This window comes from Canis lupus, chromosome X (assembly GCF_011100685.1).
Source record: "Canis lupus familiaris isolate Mischka breed German Shepherd chromosome X, alternate assembly UU_Cfam_GSD_1.0, whole genome shotgun sequence".
Classification (NCBI taxonomy): domain Eukaryota; kingdom Metazoa; phylum Chordata; class Mammalia; order Carnivora; family Canidae; genus Canis; species Canis lupus.
Window position 1 is genome coordinate 44686037 of NC_049260.1, and position 23490 is coordinate 44709526.

At 39.9% G+C, this 23490-nt stretch overlaps 2 pseudogenes; both read left to right on the forward strand.

Moving 5' to 3' along the window:
- Positions 1–17520: 17520 nt before the first annotated feature.
- Positions 17521–18298, forward strand: LOC119868284 (annotated as a pseudogene).
- Positions 18299–18338: 40 nt separating this feature from the next.
- Positions 18339–21560, forward strand: LOC119868285 (annotated as a pseudogene).
- The last annotated feature ends 1930 nt before the right edge of the window (positions 21561–23490 follow it).

Genomic DNA, 23490 nt, shown 5'->3' on the forward strand with positions numbered 1-23490 from the left:
CTGCCTGTACCTTTTAGGCAGAAACCTGAATTAAGTGAAAGATGGCTCATCAGAGAGGGCATTTTTGAATATTTATTAACTAAATGAATGCTTATGATTGCCAAGAGAATTTTATGTCTCTGGCTGTGTAGCAGTCCCCAGATCAAAACACCCCTCCTATTCCTGTGTGCTAAGCTCCTCTTTTCATCCCTCTAAGGTGGCCCACAAAGTCTGCCTGGGAGAAACTGAACCTCATTCTACCTAATCAATAAGGTAGATCTTCTGTATATATATCAAACTTTACAACTAGATAATAGAAAAATACCATCTGAAGCATACAAGGAGATTCATAAAATTTTACTATATATGCCAGATCACAAAGACAGGATTATCAAATTCAACAAAGTAGAAATAACACAACCAGCATTCTTTTATCATAACACAATGAAGATGATTTTTTAAAAAGTCTTTCTAACAGAAAATCTTAAAACTCTATTAAGGGCAGCAGAGTTGTACAACAGAAGCATGCTGGGCCCATAAAACTCTATTAAAAGCTCTTGAATAAAAAGGAATATACAAACCAAAGTTTCAGCATTGAAAAAAATGGTAATGGAAACCCTACATATTATGAGGGACATACTTAAACAGTTATAGAGGAAATTTAATATTTGTATCAATAAAATTTTAAAATGAAATTAATTAATTGAATTTTCAACTCCTGAAGTTAGGCAAAAAAACAAAGTAAACCAAAAGAAAACACAAGACTAGTTAATGTAATAAATAAATGGGTAGAAAACACAGATACACAAAATAAGAAATTAATAGAGGAAAAAACCATTAAGACAGAAAAATTTAAAAATAATAACAAAATAATTCTTTGCACAATAAATTGAAAACCTAAATGATAAGTATGATTTCCTAGGAAAAAATAATTTGTCAAAAATAACTCCAATTGAGATGGAGATCTTAAATAAACCAATTTCCATAGAAGAAATAAGGAGACTTATTAAAGAACTACCTCACAGAAATGCATCAGGTCTTAAAATTTTCACAAAAGAATTTTACTAAAATCTTAATCACCAAATAACCACAATGCTACATAAGTCATTAATCCTAATGCTACACAATATATTCTAAACATAGAAAAGTAATAGAAATTCAAATTATTTTTATGAAATGAAAATAGCATTGATACCAAAATCTGATACAGTACAGTAAGTTATAGAACAATTTCGATTATGAATATTGATGCAAATCTCTTATATGTAATCAGTAGACAGATTCTAACACCACATTGAAAAAATAATGTACCAAAGGGCCACCTGGGTGGCTGTTGGTTGGATGTCTGACTCTTGATTAGGACTCAGGTCATGATCTCAGGGTCGTCTGATCTAGCCCCAGGTGGGCTATGCGCTCAGTGGGGAGTCTGCTTTTCTCTCTCTCCCTCAGCCCCTCCCCCTGCTTGTGTGCTTTCCCTCTCAAATAAATACATTTTTTTAAAAAAGAAAAGAATATACTATTGAGCAAATGGGTTTTACTGTAGTCAACCAGGGTTATTCAAAATGTAGGAAATATGTTAATATAATTCACCTTATGATAGCCTAAGGAGAAAAATCATATAAAAATCTCAGAAATTCTGAAAAATAATCCAATACAATCCAACACTTATTCCAAAAAAGTCAAAACAAAACAAAATAAAATTTTTATTTATTTATTTAATTTATTTTTTAAGATTTTATTTATTCATGAGAGAGAGACAGAGACATAGGAAGAGAGAGAAGCAGGATCCATGCAGGGAGCCCGATGTGGGACTCCATCCCAGGTCTCCAGGATCACGCCCTGGGCCAAAGGCAGGCACCCAACCACTCAGCCACCCAGGGGTCCCCCAAAATAAAAATTTTAAAACTCAACAAAATAGGAAATTACAGGTACTTTCTATGTATAAATATATATACATATATATTATAGAGTATATATTTGTGTGTGTACCTAGAGATCTAGATCCACAAACACACACACAAAGGAAATGTCTATTTTATATCAATACTACGTAAATACTAAAATTCATCATGGGAAACAGAAGAGAACTTCCTGCCAACGTCAAGAACAAGGAAAAAGTTATGTTTTTTTTTTATTTACTCATGAGAGACACACACACAGAGAGAGAGAGAGAGAGAGAGAGGCAGAGACACAGGCAGAGGGAGAAGCAGGCTCCATGCCGGGAGCCTGATGTGGGACTCGATCCTGGGTCTCTAGGATCAGGCCCTGGGCTAAAGGCGGCGCTAAACCGCTGAGCCACCGGGGCTGCCCAGTTATCATGTTTTTAAAAAATATTTCAGCTTTCACTATTCAAACTTGCAGTGGAGGTATTACCCAACACAATTTAGAACGAACTAAAAAAATTAAAATAGGAAAACCAATTATAGGCATATGAATTACAAAAGGAATTGAAACTCCAGATTATGATATTGGGACAAGTCAAAAAATGTAGTGATAAAATTACACAAATAATAAAAGATTTGGTAAATTTAGAGGGATATAAATTAATATACAAAAATCAATGACTTTTTATGCATATAAACAATAACCAGAAACAAAATATAATGGAAGACAAAAACCTCAATTATAATAGCAACAAAGAACATTCATAGGAATAAACTTGACAAGAAATGTGGAAAAGCCATATGAGGAAAAGTTTAGACTCCTGAAAGCTATAAAAAGTAGAAAAAATATATTTTGCTTTTGAATGGGAAGGCTCAACATCACTAAAATATAATTAGTGTCAAAATTTAATGCATTCTCAATATAAATATACCAAGAAGCTGTTGCTGTTTCCTAGAGAAAGACGAGTTTTTTCTAAAGTTTCTCTGGAGAAAAAAAATAAACAAGCAAGAATAGCTACAACACACAATGAACAAAAGTAACAATGAAGGGAGACTAAAAAAAAGACAAGCAAAGAGAAATTGAATGATCAACTGAGAGAAAATATTTTCCCCCAAATATATAAAAAGATAAAGAACTAATATTGCAAATAAATGTAATTTTTAAAGTCAAGTAAAAAAGACCATAATCCATTACAAAAATGACCCAAAAACCCAACCCAGACCAAATAGTTTAGAAAAAGAAATACAAATGGCCCTTAAATATATGAAAAGATGTCAAATCCACTGATAGTAACAGGAATGTAAATTAAAACTATTTTGAAAAACCATTTCTCACCTACCAGGTTGTCTGTTCTCTGTTCCTATCTGTTATGATTCATGCACAATTATCTCATGCATATATTATTTTGGGTTTATTATACATTGAATACCAAGCTGGTGCTAATCAAGCTACCTTTAGAAGATAAGGAGTAGAGCTTGGTAGATAGCAAATGCTCAATAAGCACTAGTTAATTTTATTTCAATTCATTAAAATCATGAATAATATATTAAATGAATGCTCCTCCATCACTTCAGAAAGCAATTGCTGTGTTTTATCCAGTATTTCACATTGCACAAATGATTTATATATGCACATACCTGCTTACAATACTAAAAATTACAGAAGCAATCATGTCCAATTATGGCCCCAAATTACTTATACAGTAGTGAATGTCATTGGAAAAATAATTCTGTTGACTCTTTTCTCACTCCATACTGACAAAGGAGATGGTGCTGGAGGCTGAGGAAAATCTGCCTTTGGTGTGTCATGTCTGAACAAGACTGGGTCAAGTGCATGGTTACCATGGCAACAACACAATCAGGATGCATCATCTCCCATAGCAACAGCATTGAGGGGGCCTAATGTCTGAGTAAAAGCTTTCTTTCCTCCTCAGGCCCGGTTTGAATCCACATCTATAGCTATACTCTGGGGTGCTAGTTACAAGAGATACAGAGAGGCCAAAAAGAGCCACAGAAGCAAGAGTTATAAGGCATTTCAGCAGCTTCATCCTTTTTCAGAAAAAAACTGCCCAATACTATTAGATTAAGGTAAAAGAGATTACTTTCAGTCATAGGTGAAACGCCTAACAGCCAAACATGGGAGTGGAAAAAGGCAAAATTTTAGGTTAAACAGAAAAAAAAAATTATCTCCAGTCTGAGGGAGCCCCCATTACCTAAAACTTCCAAAACACACTCAGAAGTTGTTTATCAAATTTTTCCAAAATTAAGGAAGGATAGAACTACAAAACAGAAGTTTACTGTAATATTCTTAATGTCAAATTTGCACACAAATTCCAAAATCTAGGATAAATGAACCCACACTCAATCATTTTCTATCAGTATCCAAATGCTACTAAAAAAATAGGTGAAGCAACCTCAACTAGAACAGAATTGCCGAATAGCCAACTGCTGGAGTAGCCCTCCCAGGAGGTAGTCAAATCTGGGGGTTAAAAGGAGAAAAAAGGATCCTTATATGCTAACACGATGGCCAACTGAATCCTGGCTATAATCCAGTGATTCATGTGTAAGTATTACTGCCGTCTCTAAGAGTACTGGGATAGGTTGAAGGTGTTGTCTAATTCCCCCACATTTAATCCAACACTTCTTATATGCAGCCTGTATTCAAGCAATTGTGGGTACCAAAAATTCACACAACCAGACGTTGTATGATTTATAATGTTCTAGCAATCTTCTGTGGAACTCATTTCACACAGACACAGGAGAGCAAGCTAGCTCTTAGCCCCATGTTAGAAATTGGAAAGTTGAAGTTTGAGGAAACGGAGGCTTGTCACCAAAGGGCCTTTGACGTGACCAAGGTCAAACACTCAGCCTTCAACATGCACAGCCATAACTGGAAAAGCCACTGGATGAAGAAGCAGAATAAAGACATTTGTTGATTTGCTGACAAACTACTTCCATAGGAGTGCTGGGACGGTAATAAGGAGGAGCTGTGTTAGGGAAAGAAGAAATCTGGGCTCTGCAGGGTTCTGGGAATTACAGCAATAGCAGATGATGGCACAGGTGAGCACGGAGAAAACAGTGTGAGTGAGGCTTAATGGCCATGTGAGGAAATGAATTTTGGAAGCCAAAAGATAATCAGATCCATGAGTTGAGGTCACTTGTCCCTGACCACGCCCCCGTCAAAGTAGAAATTTCCAATGAAGAAGAGTGAGTGATCAATTTTCTGATCCTAGGGTAGCACTACTCGAAAAACACCAAAGAGAGCAAAGGGGTCATGTCAGCCTCAAACATCTGCTGGAGGTGGCGGGCACAGTACTGTAATGTTATGACAAAACAATCAAGTATGCTATCAATACACCTCACTCAGTTGTTTGACATACTTTCAGCACACATTTACTAAGCACCTGCTGTGTGCTTGCCCCTGTGTAGGCAGATTCAGATGGAGTCTGCATCACTTAGGGACAAACTGAGTGTCAGCAAGAATAATAACTAAGATGGACCTAAACACATCAACATTGAGTCCATAGTGATTCTAAAGAAACAAAGACCTCATAGTCACCATTATTAAATGCTGGGACGTAAATTCATTATTTTGAAATTGGGTGAGCAGAGGCAAATAATGAAACAATCATCCCATGTTTGGCATATGAAGTGTAACGCTGGTTCCCAAAGAGTGGATGAGGGAAGTTGCTCATCAGAGAAGAATTCCATGTAATACATAAAGAAGAGAAGGGTACATAGAATTAAAATATCTCAATTTTAAGCCTCAAAGGGCGCCAGCGCCCCATGCTGGCATTATAAAAAGAGAGAGAGCCAACCAATCTGTGCCTCCCGAGAGAAACCTGCAACACTGCCTCTGCCTCACACTTGCCAAAATATGCAGACTAGATCAGAAGAAGGCTCTAGCTCTAAATCCCTGTCACAAATGGCAGGATTTCCTTCTTTCTGATGACTGAATTAACATCCCACTGCACATATGTCCTTCTTCTCAAGAAACAGAATCTTCCACAGAAGACACCTACATATGGCCCATCGAGTTCCGTGGGCAGAGCTGGGTCACATGGCCACCACCATTAGGTGTAGAGGAGGCTGGACGTACCATCACCCGGCAAAGGGGAATGGGATAGCCATGACTGCACTGGGATCGGGCAGGATGCATTTTTAAACAAAACCAGTTTTTCTTACAATAGGACATTGGTAGGAAAGACTGTTGGGCCAGAGATCAACAAATCCAGTGAGAAGGAGAGGCAGAGCTCCTAGGATCAAAAACACGCTCCATGGTAAGGATTGAATATGCACGGAAGGGGATAAATTCACGAAGATTAGCCACAAACTGTTTCCAGGCACTTTCATAACTGTCCTTTCATGTTCTGTCCTTCCAATAATCCTATGACACAGGTAACCAGCATCAATCTCCTTGTTATGCATGAGGGACCACAAACTCCTAGAGAAGAGGTGGAGTGGCTTGTTTGGGGTTCTGATTATTGCCTCTATGGCACATTACTTTCCCTCTATCCTGGATCATCGTTCGACCTCTGACTTACTACATTAACTAAGGGAAACATAAACAGGGGAAGGGACACACTTTTAATTCTGGCCACTTCTCTGATGATGGAAGATGGTGGCACAAATGGGGCTGACAGGGTGTCTCAGCACTGATCCTGCCTGTTTTGGGCTAAGTTGTGTGCCCTCCGAATTCCTATATTAAAACGTTTACCCCCAGGACCTCAGAATATGACTGTACTTGAAGATTGGGCTTTTGTTTTTGTTTTCTAAAGATTTTTATTTATTTATTCATGAGAGACACACAGAGAGAGAGGCAGAGACACAGGCAGAGGGAGAAGCAGGCTCCCCATAGGGAGCCCGATGCGGGACTCGATCCCGGGACATGGGACATGGGATCATGCCCTGAGCCGAAGGCAGACACTCAACCTCTGAGCCACCCAGGCATCCCAAAGATTGGGCTTTTGAATACGGGATTGGGTTAAAATGAAGCTGTTAGGGTGGCCCCTACTCCAATCTGACTGGCGTCCTTCTGAGAAGAGGAGATTAGGGCACACGCAAAAAAACAAAAAAAAAAACAAAAAAAACAAAAAAAAACAGCGGTGTGTGAACACAGAAGGACGACATGTGAAGAGGCATCTAAGAGGGTGTCCATGTGCAAGGCAAGGAGCGAGGCTTCAGGGGAACGTGAGCCATATGGGTACCTTGATCTTGGAACCTCCTAACTCTGGAACTGTGAGAAAATAAACTTATGTTCCTAAAGCCACCCAGCAGGTGACATTTTGTTGTGGCAGCTCTTGTAAACTAATACACTACCCCACACTATCCCTGCTGCCCATTCTGCACAGCCTGATCAAAGGTGATATGTGGGGTCATGTGAACTCAACCATGCACTGACACAGGAAGAGTTCGAGGCCTGCCACGCTACTAGGGAAACTGTCTTAGAGTCTTAGCAATCCTACCATACTCAGAGGTAGCTGCCACACTGGTCGTGTTGCCAGCACATCCCACCATAATTACAAAGAATGCATCTGATGTGCATTTGGTTCCACGTGCCTCTGTCATGACGTCAGAGGCCTGCCGGTGTCCTGCCGGAACATGAAAGAAAGTTCCTGGAAGGCCTTTCTCTTACACCCCACACTCCACTTCATGCCAATAATAGGTTGCCATTCACAAAAGCAAAGAATTGTTCTTTTTTTATGTCAGCTTTGCTCCCCCTACCGAGTTTTACCCCATGCCAGAGGGTTGTGACTCAGTTCTCCTCTGTCCTTAATGCCCATCCTTTCAGACTTGTGTTTCCTGAGATGAGGATCCTGCCAACCGAACACTATTCTCTAGTTAGGTAGATGCATGTGGCTCAATGCTATTTGTAGACTGACGAGTTCTTGTTGTGTGAGTCTGTTCTGAAGAGTACTGGGGAGAGGAAAATTCCCCTTATTTTTTTTAAAGATTTATTTATTTATTTATTATTCATGATAGACACACACACACACACACGGAGAGAGAGAGAGAGAGAGAGAGAGAGGCAGAGACACAGGAGGAGGGAGAAGCAGGCTCCATGCCGGGAGCCCGATGCGGGACTCCATCCCGGGACTCCAGGATCGTGCCCTGGGCCAAAGGCAGGCACCAAACCACTGAGCCACCCAGGGATCCCCAGAAATTCCCCTTATTAAAGCAACTCAGGACTTAGTCTTTGGATGTTTTAAAAATATTCCATTAAATTTCTACCAATGTTTTCATATGCCATGAGAAACTCGACTGAGACATCATAATCCTGCAGACTCACCTGTTGACATGTGACGTTTCCTCTTTTCTCTGAAAGCGTATTGTAGACTTACTCGACCCTTCCTAGAAAATCAAGGCACTGAAGGTAAGAAACATACCTGCTCATAGTAGATCCTTGTAGGCGAGTAAGAGCAAGGGCACAGGAGGATGCCTTACCATTATTAATTCTATTATTATCCTCTTGATGGTTCCATGCCTGCCTATTGGTTATAAAATCTGTCTTGCAATAGATGAAGCAAACCCCGTCAGATACCCAAATGAGAAAGGAGGAATAGTGTGGTGGCTGGGTGCTGTCTCTGTCAATTATATTGGGTGCATATCAGAAAAGAGTCACCTGGTGTGAGAGAGACAGTGAACAGGTTGTGTCCCAAACCCCGAACCTGGGAAAAAACAATGTTTGTTTGTTTGTTTGTTTGTTTGTTTTCTTTCCCATAGGAGATGGCTGAGTTCCTTTGATGAAGAGTTAGAAAAGAGCGTACAATTTCTCTGCTCTGATCTTGAAGTAATTCATCCACTAAGAAAAGAAACCTGACCATCAGATGTCTCAGAAACCAGTCTCGATAATTCCTTATTTCATCTTGAATAGAGAATGAGGGTTCTGTGATGAAAACCCCTTTTAGTTCTTTTCTGTCTCACAGAATTGAGAACATCTCACTCACTCACTTATTCCAACAATACATCTTTGACTGGCAGAGTTGTCAGGGAAGGGGACTCTTACTCGATCTTTGCCTAAACTCACCCCTAAATTATCGGAGGTGTGCCTGAAAAGGTGTGCAGTGACTTATGCACATGCCTACAGTGGGATACCAAAGGTCAGTTCCAAATCTTTCTTGCCAACCCAAAAGCAGATGGAAATCTTGTTATTTCTAACCTTTAAAGTGTCTTTAGGATACATGCTACAAGATGGTCAACCTTGAAAACATTATACTAGGTGAAATAACCCAGACACAAGCAGACACATATCTTAGGCTTTTTACACAGATTTGGAATGTGTAAAAGAGGCAAAATGATAGAAGTTGAAAGTAGGGTAGAGGATACCACGGACTAGGTGGGAAGAGTAGAGAGGGGGTTATTGATCAATGTGCACCCAGTGTCTGTTTCAGTAGTAACAAGTTTGACAAGAGTGGTGACAGTTGCACAAGACTGTGAACCTAACTAATGCCACTAAGTTGTACATTTAAAATGATGAAAGTGACCATTTCACACTCTACATATGTTTGTATAACAACAAAAAACTTTTATTTTTTTATTTTTTATTTTGTTAATAAAATAATTTTTATTGGTGTTCAATTTACCAACATACAGAATAACACCCAGTGCTCATCCCGTCAAGTGTCCCCCTCAGTGCCCGTCACACACTCACCCCCGCCCTCCTCCCCTTCCACCACCCCCAGTTCGTTTCCCAGAGTTAGGAGGCTTTATGTTCTGTCTCCCTCTCTGATATTTCCCACACATTTCTTCTCCCTTCCCCTATATTGCCTTTCACTATTATTTATATTCCCCAAATGAATGAGAACATACACTGTTTGTCCTTCTCCGATTGACTCACTTCACTCAGCATAATACCCTCCAGTTCCATCCACGTTGAAGCAAATGGCGGGTATTTGTTGTTTCTAATGGCTGAGTAATATTCCATTGTATACATAAACCACATCTTCTTTATCCATTCATCTTTCGATGGACACCGAGGCTCCTTCCACAGTTTGGCTATTGTGGCCATTGCTGCTAGAAACATCGGGGTGCAGGTGTCCCGGCGTTTCATTGCATCTGAATCTTTGGGGTAAATCCCCAACAGTGCAATTGCTGGGTCGTAGGGCAGGTCTATTTTTAACTCTTTGAGGAACCTCCACACAGTTTTCCAGAGTGGCTGCGCCAGTTCACATTCCCACCAACAGGGTAAGAGGGTTCCCTTTTCTCCGCATCCTCTCCAACATTTGTGGTTTCCTGCCTTGTTAATTTGCCCCACTCTCACCGGTGTGAGGTGGTATCCCATTGTGGTTTTGATTTGTATTCCCCTGATGGCAAGTGATGCAGAGCATTTTCTCATGTGCATGTTGGCCATGTCTACGTCTTCCTCTGTGAGATTTCTGTTCATGTCTTTTGCCCATTTCATGATTGGATTGTTTGTTTCTTTGCTGTTGAGTTGAATACGTTCTGTATAGATCTTGGAAACTAGCCCTTTATCTGATATGTCATTTGCAAATATCTTCTCCCATTCTGTCCGTTGTCTTTTAGTTTTGTTGACTGTATCCTTTGCTGTGCAAAAGCTTCTTATCTTGATGAAGTCCCAATAGTTCATTTTTGCTTCTGTTTCTTTTGCCTTCGTGGATGTATCTTGCAAGAAGTTACTGTGGCCAAGTTCAAAAAGGGTGTTGCCTGTGTTCTCCTCTAGGATTTTGATGGACTCTTGTCTCACACTTAGATCTTTCATCCATTTTGAGTTTATCTTTGTGTATGGTGAAAGAGAGTGGTCTGGTTTCATTCTTCTGCATGCGGATGTCCAATTTTCCCAGCACCATTTATTGAAGAGACTGTCTTTCTTCCAATGGATAGTCTTTCCTCCTTTATCGAATATTAGTTGGCCATAAAGTTCAGGGTCCACTTCTGGGTTCTCTATTCTGTTCCATTGATCTATGTGTCTGTTTTTGTGCCAGTACCACACCGTCTTGATGACCACAGCTTTGTAGTACAACCTGAAATCTGGCATTGTGATGCCCCCAGATATGGTTTTCTTTTTTAAAATTCCCCTGGCTATTCGGGGTCTTTTCTGATTCCACACAAATCTTAAAATAATTTGTTCTAACTCTCTGAAGAAAGTCCATGGTATTTTGATAGGGATTGCATTAAACATGTAAATTGCCCTGGGTAACATTGACATTTTCACAATATTAATTCTGCCAATCCATGAGCATGGAATATTTTTGCATCTCTTTGTGTCTTTCTCAATTTCTTTCAGAAGTGTTCTATAGTTTTTAGGGTATAGATCCTTTACTTCTTTGGTGAGGTTTATTCCTAGGTATCTTATGCTTTTGGGTGCAATTGTAAATGGGATTGACTCCTGAATTTCTCTTTCCTCAGTCTCATTGTTAGTGTATAGAAATGCCATTGATTTCTGGGCATTGATTTTGTATCCTGCCACGCTACCAAATTGCTGTATGAGTTCTATCAATCTTGGGGTGGAGGCTTTTGGGTTTTCTATGTAGAGTATCATGTCATCAGCAAAGAGGGAGAGTTTGACTTCTTCTTTGCCAATTTGAATGCCTTTAATGTCTTTTTGTTGTCTGATTGCTGAGGCTAGGACTTCCAATACTATGTTGAGTAGCAGTGGTGAGAGTGGACATCCCTGTCTTGTTCCTGATCTTAGGGGAAAGGCTCCCAGTGCTTCCCCATTGAGAATGATATTTGCTGTGGGCTTTTCGTAGATGGCTTTTAAGATGTCGAGGAAAGTTAACAAAAAACTTTTAGGGCTTTGGATCAGGAGGCAGAAGTGTCTCTTGAGGGCCAGAGGCAGCCCTCTAGAAGGGATACCTAAGTCTGTCTCTGGATAATGATTGCAGAGCCCAGACAGAGTGTCCAGTATCCAGCAAGGGCGCCATAGGTAAAAGCTGCTGCTTAAACCATCGCCTGTCCTTTTCCTTCTATGCACGAGTTGTGTCTCTGAGGTCCCACGGACAAACCTATGCACCTGTCGGCCTTCTGCTTGCCCTTTCCCTGAACTTTTCTCTCTCCTCTCCCTCCATTCTGCTGGTTCCGATATGCTGTTACACTCAACTGTAGAATTCGTAATGTCAGCAATTGTATTTTCTAGCTTTCCATTTTTCAGTGTATCCATTTGATTGATTTTGAAATTCTAGCGTTCCGATGAAATCTCAAGTTTGCAATCCATAGTCTTGAACATATTAATCATAATGATTTCACAGCCCGCATCTAATAAGTATGCCATTGGGGGTATTCTGGGGATGTTTTTCTCTTCCTCTTTCTCTTCATCTGGTTCTTGATATGTCTGGTGGTTTAATGAAGTGTCAGGCATTCTTTATGGAAAAGTTGATGCTTGTCCCTCCATAGAAGTTTCACCTTCTCCCTGGCAAGCATCCAGTGTAGAGGCAATGACATCAATCCAGACAGTGGCTGAGCTGACTCACAGGTGCTCAGGGCTTTATATGATTTAGACTACCTCAGGTATTCCCCCCTCCCAGATGGCAGCACTTGAGGGGTCCCAGGAACTGGGGTGTTCCTGAGGGCGCTGGTAAGTTCTGCACTCATCTTTTTTACTTCCCTAAACCCTGGGACTGCTGAGAAATCTGTTGAGACTTTTAACAGCTGTCTGCTCAGCTTCAGAGTCGCATGCCCTATGCAGCTTTGGTACAGACAAATGCCTCCAGGGAGAAAACCACCCAATGCAGGCATCACATCTGGCTGCCTTTCTTCTTCTTAAGGTCTTGACTTCTCAAATATTGACTGCTTTGTAAGTTGAACTCCAAGTTTTGTCTCCCTAGCCCCATGAGTTTTCTGAGGAGCTGCTGTCTTCTCTCACTTAGTGGCTGCTTTGTCTATAGAATGATGCCCTGTCACTCAGGGTAGTGCGGCCTTCAGGCCTTCTCCCCGAGGGAGAAAAGGAGCACAAGATTGTTGCATTCCCCTGCACAGCTTCCCTACTCTCCAGATTCCTGTACCCTGATGTGCTGGGCAGAGAAGACGTTCTCTGATGCCTTCAAGCAAGGTCTGGTTCCCCCTCTCCCTGCCTTTACCCAGATTTTGGTTTTTCTCTGTGAGGTAATAGGACTGCAACAAGCTCTTTCTTCAGGACCATAGGTGGAAGCGGAAATGATCCAAAGATGATTTTTAAGTTTATTTCCAGTCGTTTTTTAAAGTCTAAAATAAATATGCAAATCCAGCTCTAAACTACATTCCAAAAGGATATTAATATCAGAGGCTTGTCCCACCAGGTATCAGTAGAATGCTGGGGTTTGAAAGATACATTTTGGCAAAGCAAAACTACAAAATCATCAAGGAAAAAAGTGTGACCTAACAATTTTTTCTACAATCAATCTGTCATTGAAGTTTAAAAACAATAGGCAGAAGATTGTAAGCATGTGCTAGTGCTAATTCAGGGATGTTTATTCTAAGTTTATTCTCTGCCTTCAGGAATTTGGTATGGTATGAACTCAGTCAATAATAAAATAGAAAACCTGAGGCAAATTGGGGCTGTTATTGATAAGTAAATCTTCATAGAACTAACAAATCAAGTGAAATTGATGTGAATAAAACTAACATTTTTAAGGCAAACATGGAGGGATGGAAAGAGGGGGGAAGGATTTTCTGTTTCTTTGATCATAGCCAGGCATTAATAAAGAACGTCTAAAGGACAGGAGATTAGGAGCATTGCAGAGAATCCTACTTATAAAAATACCAAAAGAACTTTTGGTTTGTGGGGATGATAGAATAGACTCACTTCTTCCTGCTCCTACCCTCCAAATTAAAATGATTTCCTTGGAAATATTTCAACAAATCATTACAAAAAGGCTGTAACCGGTGGAAAGGAAAAGGTGGTCTAGCTAGGAACCTAAGGATTTGAATATCTACGCTGTGGTGGATTCCCTGACCTTTGTTTTTACCGCTGTCTAGTCTTGACTCAAGTTCCAGTGATGTGCAACAAAGAAATGCCAATTCTCATGGAAAAGCAGAGGAAGACAGTAGAAACAATTAAAGTACATAGACACACACACAAAAGCAGAGCCTGCTTTCAATGGGTGAACATCAGGAAAAATGGGAGCTCGACTGTGACATAAAGGAGAGATGGACACACAATAGAAGCACCAAGAGGAACTATCTACAGCATTTGCAAGAGCTAGTCCTCGCCTTGGGGGTGGGGCACGTCAACCCACTCTGCCCCCCAAAATGAAGGGGACAGCAGGATCCACCTTCCCAAAGCAGCACCTATAGCTGCTTCTCAGAGGCCTTATCCGTCCCCCTCCCCCCCCCACACACACTTCTCAAGATTACTGCAGGTGTGCCTCAGCACCTGCACAGGGGACTCCAGTAGGCTCCATGTCTCCTAGGTGTCTATTCAATGGTGGAAGGTGATCCAAGGCCAGCATCTCCCTATACTCCAGTCAACAGAAAGTTTCCAACTAGTTATGGTGGCTCATGGCATTCTGCCCTGCTAAACAACACCAGGTCAGGCACTTGCAGTTCCTCCACTCATTGGCAGAAAGCAACTAGGTCTGGTATTTGCACCAGAGGTGAACTAGTTTGGGGGTGCCTCCACACTCCACCCAGCAGCAGATGACCTGGCAGATGCCTCCCTCCCCAGGGTATACTGGCAGATACAGAGTAGGAAAGCCAGTGGTACTGGGTGACTGAAAAACAGGCAAGGGGGAAATGCTCTACATCCCTTAGATCCTGAATCCCATATCCCCCTCTAATGACACCCTATGGCCCACGGAAGCATTTTCTGCTACCACGGGCATCTCTGGCAATCACCCATCAGAAAAGCAGGTGGACTCAGATCAGTGTGGTTCAGAATGCATTGCAAGAGCTCATGAAACTAAGTGACTATGGAATTACAGCCCACCAAAGTAGGCCAGAACAGACAGGCCAAACCTTAAAACAGGGCAACTTACTATGAAAGGATCAAGAGTCTTTTTGTGGCATATCCAATATGTGCAGGTCAATGATAAAAAAAATCATTCTCCCTGTGTAGAACCAGTGAAGTCAAGACTTAAATGAGAAAAGACAATCCCCGACAACCATAGAGATGAATCAGATGTGGGGACTAGTTTGCAACGATTTTAAAGTAGCCAATATAAAATTTCTTGAAGGAGTAATTATGGATTACTGTGAAATTAAAAAAAAAAAGATAGCAAACCTTTGCCAAGTCACAGAAATGTTATAAAATGTACCAAATGGGAATTAAATATTTAAAAAATAGAATAAGGAAAATAAAAAACTTGCTGGTTGGAATCCATTGTGGAATGTAGATATGACAGAAGATGAAATCAGTGAACTTGAGGACAGATCAACAGAACATAGTATTCAGGAAAACGGTACAACAAGCAAACAAACATGAACAGAGAGTTTGGGAGCTATGGGACTAAAGCTGAAGGGCCAACATTTGAATCATCTGAGTTCCAGAAAGAACAAACAGTCAAAGCAATATAGATCCAATTCAGATATGACATAGCAGCTGGAATGATCAGACAGGGAAGATAAGCAACTAAGATAAATATGTTAAGATTTCTAATGGGAAAAGTAGACAACATGCAATAATAGATAGGTAATGGAGGTAGATAGATGGAAACTGTAAAAGTGAACAAATAAGGAATGCCAGGATTCATACTACTGCAATAGCTGTGAAAAATGTCTTTGATGGGATCCTCAGTAGTTGTGACCTGCCCAAGTAAAGAATCCGTGACCTTGAAGAATGGCCAACAAGGACCTCCCAAAGTGAAACGCAAATAGAAAAAAAGATGAAAAAATGCAGAGTAGAAGAACATCCAATATCTGTGGAACAATTTCAAAATATATGACATACACATAATTCGAGTACCAGAAGTGGAAGCAAGAGAAAAAGAGAACAGGAAAAAAATTGAAAAATGATGACTGTGCAATTTCCAAATTACTGATAGGCACTGAATCAGATCCCCAGAAAGCTCACAGGACAGCAAGTTATTAAAACCAGAAAGGCTACCTCATGGACTATAAATTTGAATTAAAGAAAAGGCAAAGAAGGAATCTTGAAGAAAAGAAGACCAAGACACACACACACACACACACTCTCTCCCTCTCTCTCTCTCTCTCTCTCTCTCTCTCTCCCTCTCTGTCTCTCTCTCTCTCTCTCTCTCTCTCTCTCAAGAACAACAGGAACAACAACTAGGAAACTTCATTACCCCTAGAGGAACAAGAAAATTACAATGAAGTCCTGTGAGTGATCATGCAAGCAAGAAGAGAGTATAAGGGGACAGTTTAATGTGCCAAAAGAAAAATAATTCACCATCCTAGGATCATTATATATATAGTAAAATATATTCTGTAAAAACGGCAGAGTAAAGAAAAACTTTTTCTCTCAGACAGAAAAATAGAGGAAATTGTCACCATTTATACTGCAAAAAAAAAAAAATGGAAAAGATTTTATTCAGGAAGAAGAAAAATGGTAAAGGTAAAAAAATTGGATTTTAAAAAAATTTACATTAAAAAGGAAGTGCACCAGAGAAGAAACACAGAAAGGCAAATAAAGTTAATTTTTCATGTTCTTAATAGATTGAAAAGTAACTCGTTTAAATAATAAAATTTATTTTATTCTTGATAAATGGCAAAAAAAAAAAAAAGTTTAAATAATGAGACTTAAGCATAGCCGGTGAGTATTGCAAGGAGTAAGTGAAAAGAATGACAGTCATGTAAAAAAAGGGCAGAAGTATTGTTAAGTTACCTGCTCAGTTTGTCAATAGTGTCATCTGAAGCTGGCCTTACATTAGTTTGCAATGTATATGTAACCTCTAAGGGAAGTTCTAAAATGTTTTTAAACACCTATAATCTATACACTAAGAGGTGCAAAAAAACCTGGCTTTATATAAAACATGCTCAATTAAAACCAGAGAAGGCAGGAAAGTGAGCCTCTTGTAATGAATAGAAAACAGCTACAAACATGGTTGATATCGATGCAAGTATATCAGTATCCACTTTAAATAGGAATGGCGTATAGGGATCCCTGGGTGGCGCAGCGGTTTAGCGCCTGCCTTTGGCCCAGGGCGCGATCCTGGAGACGCGGGATCGAATCCCACGTCGGGCTCCCGGTGCATGGAGCCTGCTTCTCCCTCTGCCTGTGTCTCTGCCTCTCTCTCTCTCTCTGTGTGTGTGACTATCATAAATAAATAAAAATTAAAAAAAAAAAAAAGGAATGGCGTATAAATAGCAATCCAAAGTCAGAGTGGATTTTAGAAATTCACCAGTGTATATTGTCTGCAAGCACCTATTTTTAAGAGAGTGATTCCGAGAGGCTAAATAAAGTAAAGGGATGAAGAAAGACATACCATGCTAACAGTAAGCTAAAGACCTGTGGAGTATTTCTATTAATTTCAAACTGTCAGGGGCATGAAACTCAACAGAAATGACAGAACTGTCACAACTGCGGAAGCCTAAGAAGGTATAAGTACTAAATAGGAGTTAGTATCCTGGATGGGATCTTGGAACTTGAAAAGGCCATTCGAGAAAAGCTGAGACAGTCTGAATAAAGTGTAGTCTTTGGTTAATGATAACACATCAATATCAGTTCATTAATGTTACAGTTGTGCCACATCAACATTAAATGATCGTAATAGGGAATGTGATTGTCGGGTATATGGGAACTGTCTTTACTCTCTTCATAGTAATTCTCTAAGCCTGAAACTGCTTTAAAAAGTAAGATTTCCTTTCAAGAAGCACATTGCTACCATGTTGCAGGAGTTGCAGTCATCTTGAGGCTGTCTGGACAGATGTTTTTAGACATAAAGTGTCAGTGTTTTACAAAGTATACTCAACCCTACTACCACAACAAGGCTGTGGCCAGCAGCAGCCGAATAACTCAAGTGTGGATGGATGAACTTAAAGAGCTTAACGACCATCACAACCCCCACACCCGCGTGGAACCCTTTGGGGATGTGACAGAGAGGAGGCAGCTCCATGCAAAGCTCCAGCGGAAGGATTTCAGGTGTTCTTGGAGAACGTGTACCCAGAATTGCACGTGCCTGATGACAGGCCTGCCTTCTTTGGGATGCTCTGGAACAGAGGACTGAAAGATTACTGCTTTGACTCTAACCCTCCCAGTGAAAACCAAATCGTGGGACGCCAGGTCCTTCTAACCTCTATCATGGAATAGGTCAGAACCAGTTTTTGAATACACGTCCCAGAATGAAATACACTGTGACACCCACCAGCCAGAGGTCTGCATAGCTGTGGACGCAGGAACGGATCTTCTCATCATGCATCTCTGCCAGGAAACTGCCACAGGGAATCAGAAGTTCATCTTGCAGGAGGATGGTTCTTTATTTCACATACAGTCCAATGAATTCGTTCAGGCTGAGAGGAAGGCATTCAGTGACAGTTTCATACCATCCTTATGGGACTGCACGGATTTGGAACATTAGAAATGGCTCTTCAGGGAACACATGTAATAAAGCGTCACTGTACCAACGAGCTCATGGAGGGAGCGGGATGCCCCTGGACTCTGTGTCCAACACAGACTTAGCTGAGTACAGTGAGAGACCTCACCCCAGTGAGAGAGCCCATCCTGGCTGCTCCACTTTTATAAGGAAGTCATTTTGCAGTCTGTGAAAGTGATGTTGGATTTGACAAGCTTTGTACGGATTTTGAAAACTTCAAAATTGCTCCCAAGTACTCTATTCTCAAAGGGTAATCATAAAATGTTAACTCTTGGAACTCCTGGATGGCTCAGCTGTTAAGCCTCTGCCTTTGGCCTGGGGCGTTATCCTAGAGTCCTGGGATCTAGTCCCACATCAGGCTCCCTGCACGGAGCCTGCTTCTCCCTCTGTCTATGTCCCTGCCTTTGTCTCTCTCTCTCTCTCTCTCTCTCCCTCCAATAAATAAATAAAATCTTTAAAATAAATAAATAAAATATTAACTCTTGCTTTTCAGAGAATTAAACCTTTAAGTATTTTTGTATTGTACAAAGAAGGTCAATCTGGTCCAGTATGCCATTCTTAGACATTGTGTTCTTGTTGATGCTGTGTTATGATGATCTATCCTTTGATGTAAGTGGAATGCTAATGTCCCTACTGTCATAACAGTATTTTATCCACTCGTTCCTTTGTGTTTGTCATTAATTGTTTTATATATTTGGCTGTTCCTATGTTGGGTGCGTAAATATTTACAGTTTTTACATCTTCTTTTTTGTCTCCTTTATTATGACATAGTAGCCTTCTTCATCCGTTTTTACAGTCTCTGGTTTGAAATTTAGTTTGTCTGATATAAGAATGGCTATTCCAGCTTTCTTTTGATATCCATTAATATGATAGATGTTTCCTCATCCCCTCACTTTCAATCTGCACGTGTCTTTAGATCTAAAATGCATCTCTTGTAGGCAGCATATAGATAGGTTTTGTTTTTTATCCATTCTGATATCCTATATCTTTTTATTAGAGCATTTAGTCCATTTTCTTTCAAAGTAATTATTAATAGATATGTATTTAGTGACATTTTATTACTGGTTCTGTTAAAGTTTCTAGTGATCTCTCTGATCCTTTCTTGTCTTTGTCACTTCTGATCTGTTCTTCCCACCCAGAGAGTCCCCTTTAATATTTCTTGCAGGGCTGCTTTAGCGGTCATGAACTCCTTTAGTTTTTGTTTGTCTGGAAACTCTATCTCTCCTTCTGTTCTTAATAATTGCCCTGCTGGATAGAGTGTTCTTGTCTGAAGATTTTTCCCATTCAGCACTTTAAATATATTTAAATATATTATGCCACTCTTTTCTGTCTTGCCAAGTTTCTGTGGAGAGATCTGAGGCTAACCTTATGGGTCTTCCTTTATAAGGTAAGTACTTCTTTTTATGTTGCTGGTTTTAAGATTTTTTTCTTTATCACTATTTTTGCAAATTTAATTACAATGTGTCTTGGTGTTGGCCTGTTTTTATTGATTTTTATAGGGGTTCCTGTGCTGCCTTGGTCTGGATATCAGTTTCCTTCAAGATTAGGGAAGTTTTCAGCTATTATTTCCTCAAATAAATTTTCTGCTCCCCTTTTCTCTTTTCTTCCTCATTTCACACTTCAGGGAATGTCTCTGGTGTGTGCAGTGTGTTCTCTATTGTTGTGTTGTGACTGTTCTATCCTTCATGCTAGTCATCTGAGGAGGCTGTCCTTGCCTATTGTAGACAGTGTTTGGTCCTTGGCCAGAGTGTGGTGACTTTTAACATGTGCTACGGGTCTACTTGTGAAATGAGACCTGCCACTATCTCCACCAGAATAGAGGCCCTGTAGAACTCTCTGTTTGGTGATGTGGTATGGGCAGTGGTTTGTGCTTGTCTTCTGGGGAGGAGACTCACCGTGCTGAGACTGAGGCATGCATGACTGAGAAGGGTAGTACTACCAGATCATAGGGTGGTAGGGCTTGATGTAATCAAGTTGGGCATCCAGTGTTGGTGTCTCCATGAATGCTACCTTTCAGGGATACACTGTGAGGGGAGCAAATAATCTCATTGTGTGCCTCAGACATTCTTCAGACTACTGTTTCCATGCTGTCTGATCCTGTGTAGTTTTCCTGCCTTCTCTCCGGGAGCAGCACTGTGCCCGCAGCCTCTATCCCAGCCAAACTCAATGACCTTTGAAATTCCAGGATTTAAGCCCTGCTGGTTTAAGAGCTCATGAAATTCAGCCCTTCTCATTCTCCAAGGCAATGACTTTGGGGAAATGTTCTCTTTGTGCCTTCTCTCATGTGCTTATTTCTCCCCTTCTTTCCCTTCTCCACTAGGGCTGCCTCCCCCTGTAGCACCCACAGTATATTTCTCTCCTAAATCAGATCTCCATACTTCCTACCTTCTTTGATGTGAACTCTTTTCTGTTTAGTTGTAGAGTTTTTTCTGTCAGTTTTCTGGTTGATTTCTGGGATATTTAGGATGATTTGATAGCTATCTAGTTGTGTTCATGTGATGAGGTAAACTTCTACTCTACCACCATCTTCCTGTGTCCAGAGAAGATTCTTTTGTATGGTACATGGGTAATCCACATAACCTATCTTCTGGATCATAATACATTGGAGCCATTAATCTTATCTACATTAGCAATGCAAGTAACTTAAGGCCAAAGGCTGAGTTCTTCTTTTGTCATGAGTGCAGGGATGCGGAAGTATTTCCTTACAAATTAATGATCAGCAAGATATAGTAGAATAAGTAAATGTGTTGAGCTAAGCTCTAAAACCTACAGTACCAAAGCAGTCAGATTCACAGTGTCACTCTGATAACCTAAGTTATGGGAAGAAGCAAGCATGTTAGAAAACTGGCATTGGTGGTATATCCATCATCACTCCAACTCATAAGAAGTAAATGAACGTGGTGAAAGTATTGACAAATAATTTGAAATTATCATGAAGCCATCTTCTTTACCCCCTAAACCTCTTTCAGATAGTGCAGTTATCAAATCTGGATATTGTGTTAAGCAATGGATGGTGATGAAGTAACTGGAAGAGAAGATATTTTTTCAATTGGATAAAAATACAATAGGCTACTTCACATCTGAACTGGAAAAGGAACTTCTCCAGATAATACCACTTAAAGAAGATCATGGAGTACAGGAGTGTAGACAGAGCAATGTAATGATAAGGGACATTCTCTTTGAAATTGTAACATTGTTTTGAACTTTCTATGTGCAGGCTGATAGCCCTGAAGCAATGCACAACTGGACTAAAGAAATCTGTGGAGTTTACTAAAAGAAACCAAGTCCCAGGACTTACTCAATACTTACAACTGATGATAGAAAGTTGAGTTAACCAAACTGCCTTTTACAATTACAGTATCTGACTTTGTCAACACTAATGCAAACTATTTCTCTATAGTCATCAGGGTGTGTAAGTATATTTTTAAATGATAAATTATGAAAAAAGGAACTTTACTAATTGAAAAAAATCACATTAAACTATCTTCTAAAAGTTAATTTACTGAATTGGCTCTAGAGTTCCAATTTCTATGTTTTATGTATTTAAAAAATTTTGACCACACCACTTGAAATGCATAATTGTTTTAAGAGTATGTGCAAATTCATACATGTGTATGCACTGGATAAACTCTACATTACCATAGATTACATAGAATTTTAAATCTCAGATGAAATTTAGTCACCTTATAGGAATCTATAGTGTTTTGTTAATTTGTACCACTTTGTTTTAAAAAAAAATTTGTACCACTTTGTTTTCAAAGTGACTAGTGTCATAAATAAACACAATATACTAGGAACTATATGGCAGCTCATTTGCAATGGTCACATTTAAGGATATATTTACATTTGACTTAGTTGGAAGCAAATTGAAATCAATATTTACTACTGGTAATTCTTTCACTACAGTTTTTTATTACAGTGAAATTCAGGGAAGAAAACTGAATTTGTCAGACTGCCAGACAAAATAAAAGGCTTGAAAAATGTTGAGTTCTGCTAATTAAAGAAATATAAAGAAACATGACCTTTTATTTTTCTTTTCTGCATTTTCATTTTTTGTCCCAAAATATGTGAGATAATTCCTACTGCTGATTAGGAAAATACACTGAAAAAAAAAGTTAAAACTAGTAGGCTCCCTTTTATTTTTTTTAAGATTTTATTTATTTATTCATGATAGAGAGGTGGGGGGGAAGGCAGGCTCCACGCAGGGAGCCCAACACAGGACTCGATCTTGCCTGGGACTCCAGGATCACACTCGGGGCCGAAGGCAGGTGCTAAACCACTGAGCCACCCAGGGATCCCTGGTAGGCTCCCTTTTAAACAAGTTAGTTGCGACCAGAATGCTGCATTCTAGTTTAGGCTGACTGAATCTTCAGGTGGCAAAGCTGCCAAATTTGGCTTTGGTGACAGAACTGGTTTCTGATTAGAAATGACTGTTGAGTGTCATTGCTTTAAACTCACTCCTAAAAATGCATTGCCTTGGATTGAGAAAGACAAATATGGGATGCGTGGATGGCTCAGCGGTTTAAGTGTCTGCCTTCAGCTCAGGGCGTGATCCTGGAGTCCTGGGATTGAGTCCCACATTGGGCTTTCTGCATGAGCCGGCTTCTCCCTCTGCCTATGTCTCTGCCTCTCTCTGTGTGTGTCTCTCATGAATAAATAAATAACATCTTAAAAAAAAGAGAAAGACAAGTACCATATGATTTCACTCATATGAGGAATCTAAAAAGGGCAAATGAGTAAAGAAACAAAAAGCAGAATCAGACTATAAATACAGAGAGCAAAGTAATGGTTGCCAGGGTAGAGAGGGGTGAGGGGAATGGGCAAAATGGGTGAAGGGGAGTGGAGGATAAATATTTCCACTTATTGAATGAATAAGTCATGGCAATAAGAGGCACAGCCTAAGGAATATAGTTAATGATATTGTAATGGCATTGTATGGTGAGACGGTAGCTACACTTGTGGTGAACATAGCATAATATATAAACTTTTCAAATCACTATGTTCTGCACCTGAAACTAATGTAATGGTATGTGTCAACTATACTCAAAAAACTTAAAAAGAAATGAATTTAAAATGCATTCTCTTAGGAAGGAACTTGTACATGTATGCTGCATGGCTCATGCTTCTGTGTTTTGTTGTTTTTTTAGAGAATAAAGTCTCACACTGAGCTACTAAAAAAATTGTGGAATCATAATAACGATTCA